Below are 5,261 nucleotides of genomic sequence, written 5' to 3'. Positions count from 1 at the left end.
ATTGTTTTATTTTTTTTTTTTTTTTTTGGCAGAGGTCTTGCTATGTTGCCCAGGCTGGTCTCGAACTCCTGGCCTCAAGTGATCCTCACGCCTTGGCCTACCAAAGTGTTGGGATTATAGGTGTGAGCCACTGTGCCGGCCATGCATTATTTATCTTAGTTCCTTTGTATATTTTCCCGTTCCTACTGCTGCATCTTCTTCATGAGAAAGGAATTTGGTGGGGCGGGTTGGGGTGGGGTGCTGCCACTGTGACCACAGAGAGCTAGAGGGGTGGTGGTGACAGAGGAAGCTTGGTGTATGCCTGCAGAGAATGCCACTGTCTTCTGGCTGGGGCTCACCACAAACCCTCAGGCCAGAGCCTCTGGTCTCATTCTGCCCTTTCATTGTGCTCATGTCCACGAGAAGGGCTTTTTTATGAGTGGCCAGTGCTAGAGAGTGAGCAGATAATGAAACCCAGGTGGCGCCCTTATGAGCTCACAGTCAGGTGGCAGGAGACTCATGAATGCTCAATGTCACTCTGGAGTGACCTGGGCTGTTACAGAAGTGGAGCAAGTCCTGGGACAAGCACAGAAAAAGGGCCTGAGCCTGAAAGTGAGGAGGGCCGGGAGCAGCTTGTGTGAGGACTAGCAGAGCGGAATGAGTGGGTTTGCTGCACTTGCTTCAAGGTGGAAGTTTTAGCACCTAGCACCGGGAGGGTCATGCTGGTGCCTAACATGCCGTGCTAAGGAGTTTGGAAATTTTTTTCTGTAGGTCTAGTCATAAAACAGACCTGTTTTTTTTAAATCAGCAGAACTTCCCCCCACCACCCGCCTCCTTAAGCGGATGCAAACCATATAAAACAGATGGGCCACGCTGTGTGTTGGGCCATAGCGCCCCCTGGAGGCCCCAGAGTGTGAGGCTGGCACTTGGATCCACTTCCTGTCAAGTCCCCTGATGGTAATTAAAATTAAAGGAGGAATACAAAAATTAAAGCGCGCATTAATTATGGCAATTCTCATAGTTCCATAAAGAAATCCAGAATGACAAAGGCCATCCAAGAAGGTGGTCTGGTAGGTATGCATCAGCTCTGGGCCTTCCTTGCTGTTGATTCCTGAGGCCTCTTCAATTGCTTCAAGAAAACCCCACACCACAAGTGTTAGCCTTGCCTTAGGATCCATCCCATCCCCACATCTAGGCTGAGTTATTCAATCTTGAATAATAACACAATAGGAAGCTTCGTGGTGGACCCTTTGGCAGGAGAGTCGAGCTCCTATCCCCAGGCTCTGGGACCATTGGTCCTGGTTGTTCACACGCCTGCCAATCACAAACAACTTCAAAGACACCTGGTCTCAATGCCCATTGAGGAAGAGGAAGGGAACCATTTTCCCAGTGCAGCAAGCTATGCCCACTCCCTGCTATTTTGCAGAACATGGGGCTGTCCCCTGCAGTCTCGAACCTAAAACTGCAGCAGCACCCAACACTAACCCTGATGGCTGCCCTTTAGCTACTCATAGGCAATGGCAACAATTTTGAAATTATATATATATATATATTTTTACCCATGGGGCAAGATCAAATTCATTTTCAAATTGCTGGGGAGGGCCAGGTGCGGTGGCTCACGCCTGTAACCCCGGCACTTTGGGAGGCCAAGGTGGGCGGATCATTTGAGGCCAGGAGTTCGAGACCAGCCTGGCCAACATGGCAAAAACCTGCCTCTACTGGAAAAGAAAAAAGAAAAAAAGAAAAACAATACAAAGAAAACAAAAATTAGCCGGATGCAGTGGCACGTGCCTCTAGTCCCAGCAACACGGGAAGCAGGGACTCAGAACTACTATAGAGTACTTGAAATAAATAAGTAAAAGCTCAGTGGAGTTATAATTCCAAGTACATTGGGAGCAAACCTGAGTTCAGCTTACTTAGTTTAAATCAATGTCTAGCCACCAGCATAAATTGAAGTTCAGTACTATGGCTACATTGTCTTCACTCTCACTTGACCCAGTATCCCGTTGGCAGTAGGTGTTTATTCTAGATCACATTTGAGTTTCTTTTTTTTTTTTTTTGAGATGGAGTCTCGCTCTTGTCGCGCAGGCTGGAGTGCAGTGGTGCGATCTAGGCTGACTGCAACCTCCACCTCCCGGGTTCAGGCGATTCTCCTTCCTTAGCCTCCTGAGCAGCTGGGATTACAGGCAACCGCCACCACGCCCAGCTAATTTTTGTATTTTTAGTAGAGACGGGGTTTCATCATGTTCGCCAGGCTGGTCTTGAGCTCCTGACCTCAGGTGATCCACCCACCTCAGCCTCCCAAAGTGCTGGGATTACAGGCATGAGCCACGGCGCCTGGCCTTGAGTTTCCTAAAATGCTGAACTTAAGTCAGAATCCCATCTCTGCCACTCACCGGATGTGTAAACTTATACTGAGCCTCAGTTCCCCATCAAATGAGAATGATAGCACACAGTTGTGAAGGTGAAATAAAATTAAACATAAGGAAAGCAATTTTACAAACTTTTGAACACTATACCTGTGTAAGGTTGCTATTCTGGGCGTTCATCACCTTGGGTTTTCTCGTGGAAGTAGGGAAGATATATAACTGTCTTTGTTGGAGACATTAAGCAGCTTATTTCTTTTTCCAAGTAGATACTAGGGACAAATATTCATACTTTTTTAAACTATTACATTAAAAACAAAAACCCAAGAGCATAATTTTTTTTTTTTTTTGAGACGGAGTCTCGCTCTGTTGCCCAGGCTGGAGTGCAGTGGCCGGATCTCAGCTCACTGCAAGCTCCGCCTCCCGGGTTCACACCATTCTCCTGCCTCAGCCTCCTGAGTAGTTGGGACTACAGGCGCCTGCCACCATGCCCGGCTAGTTTTTTTTTTTTGTATTTTCAGTAGAGACAGGGTTTCACCGCGTTAGCCAGGATGGTCTGGATCTCCTGACCTCGTGATCCGCCCGTCTCGGCCTCCCAAAGTGCTGGGATTACAGGCTTGAGCCACCGCGCTCGGCCAAGAGCATAATATTAAAAACAAACAAACAAACAAACATGAGAAGTGCTTGAACCCAGAAGGAAGAGGCTGTTGCAGTGAGCCGATTGTGCCATTGCACTCCAGCCTGGGCAACAGAATGACACTGCCTCAATAAACAAAAACCAAAACCCAAATTGCTGGGGAGGTAGGCAGAGGGTGGGGGAATGGGGGTCAAGACGAAAGGAAACTATTATCCTTAAGGTAGAGCAGGGTGGGGTAGGGGTAGGGGGTGAGGGAAATATAAGGTGTAGGCAGGAGGGAGCTGTTTTTCCCCTTGTCCTGGGTGAAGTGGGGAGAGGACTTGGCAGAGGCTGATTCTCCATGAGGCTTAATCTTTAGGCTGTCATCTACACTGGCCCCTTCCAAGGCCCGTCGAATGTTCCTTGTGACACGTTCACATGACTACATGTAATTGTGTATTCATAATTTTGTACTCTTCTTAAGGAGTTACTCCTCCAATTATATAAGCTTCAGGTCCCCCAAAACCTAGATCTTCTGGTGGGAACTGGAGTTGGGTAGGAACAGTTCAGGTAAGAGATAATAAACATCTCAACTGAGACAAAGTCAGTGGGGAGGGTTGCGTTTCTTAATAGAAAAGTGCTGTCATTTACTGGCCTGTAGCTCTTGCAGATGAGGATGTTGGATTCTTTTCTTCTTTTCTGTAGCCATAGTGCTGTGAATAGTGCCTGGAGGATAAATACTTGTGGATGAATACTTGTTTGGGAGGTGGAGGTCAGAAACTCATGATTGATTGGCACCACAGCGTGTCCCAAAGAGATGAGCTCCCAGCCGGGCTCAGTGGCTTACACCTGTAATCCTAGCACTTTGAGAGGCCAAGGCAGGTGGATCACCTGAGGTCAGCCGGGCCAACATGGTGAAACCCCGTTTCTACTAAAAGTACAAAAAATTAGCTGGGTGTGGTGGCACACACCTGTAGTTCCAGCTACTCGGGAGGCTGAGGCAGGAGAATTGCTTGAACTCAGGAGGTGGAGGTTGCAGTGAGCCCATATTGCGCCACTGCACTACAGCCTGGGTGACAGAGCGAGACTCTGTCTAAAAAAAAAAAAAAAAAATAAATAAATAAATAAAAATAGCTCCCCACACCTATCCCCTGTCACCTATCCCTACTCTGCTCTGTCAACCAGGCCTATTCCTGGTGTGGGGTCTTAGTGGCTCTCTCTTTCCTTAGCCTTCAATGGCTGCTTGGCCTGGGGGAGCGAGGTCCTTGAAATGTGCCATGTGTTGGAAAGAACAGTGGACTTGGGGTCTGGAGACCTGACCTCAGTAGGTAAGTTACTGACTTTTTCTCAGCTGCAGTTACTTCATGGATAAACCTGAGGTGCTGGTGGCCAAGTGGTGCAACGGTAAGTGGTTAACAGCTTCCTCTCAAAAAATAAACTTGCTTTGTAGCATTTGCTGAATTTGTGGTGACAACACATTCCTACCATGGCTGATTTCAAACTACCAGTGTGGTATCACTGAACATGTTAGGAGAGACACACAATAGCCTCTTCAGAGTCTGTGCAATCCAACTCCAGCACACTCCTGTAGGGGTCTCAAGGACTAGGGTCTTACTTTATTTGAACAAAATGTTGGATGATGGACTCTCATATTCTGTGCCAAGCTGTGTATGGGAAATTATTATTATTATTATTATTATTATTTTTTTTCAAATACAGAGTCTCACTGTTTGCCCTGACTGGAGTGCAGTGGCTCGATCTTGGCTCACTGCAGCCTGGACCTCTGGGCTCAAGCGATCCTCCTGCCTCAGCCTGCTGAGTAGCTTGGACTACAGGGGTGTACCACCACACCTGGCTAATTTTCTAAAAAATAATTTTTGTAGGCCAGGCGTAGTGGCTCATGCCTGTAATCTCAGCACTTGGAGAAGCTGAAGCAGGTGGATCACCTGAGGTCAGGAGTTCAAGACCAGTCTGGCCAACATGGTGAAACCCAGTCTTTACTAAAAATACAAAAAATTACCTGGGTGTGCTGGTGGACACCTGTAATCTCAGCTACTTGGGAGGCTGAGACAGGAGAATCACTTGAACCTGGGAGGCGGAGGTTGCAGTGAGCCGAGATCACACAATTGTGCTCCAGCCTAGGCAATAAGAGCGAAGCTCTGTCTCAGGGGAAAAAAAAAAAAAAAATTTTTTTTGTAGTGACAGGGTCTTGCCAAGTTGCCCAGGTTGGTTTCGAGGTCGTGAGCTCAAGTGATCCCCCTGCCCTGGCCTCCCAAAGTGCTGAGATTACAGGCATGAGC

The 5,261-nt window shown here is 47.7% G+C and overlaps 1 protein-coding gene across 1 annotated transcript in view; it reads left to right on the top strand.

Annotated features, from left to right (window-relative positions):
* Positions 1-539: 539 nt before the first annotated feature.
* IDH3B (isocitrate dehydrogenase 3 (NAD+) beta) overlaps positions 540-5,261 on the top strand; it is a 34,030-nt gene continuing 29,308 nt past the window's right edge. The window contains exon 1 of the mRNA XM_011974583.1: positions 540-591. The gene's annotated coding sequence lies outside the window, so the exon portion shown is untranslated. The remainder of the gene's footprint in view (positions 592-5,261) is intronic.

This window comes from Mandrillus leucophaeus, unplaced genomic scaffold, assembly GCF_000951045.1.
Source record: "Mandrillus leucophaeus isolate KB7577 unplaced genomic scaffold, Mleu.le_1.0 Scaffold101, whole genome shotgun sequence".
Classification (NCBI taxonomy): domain Eukaryota; kingdom Metazoa; phylum Chordata; class Mammalia; order Primates; family Cercopithecidae; genus Mandrillus; species Mandrillus leucophaeus.
Note: the sequence above shows the minus strand (reverse complement) of the source record. Positions and strands in the feature narration are given on the sequence as shown.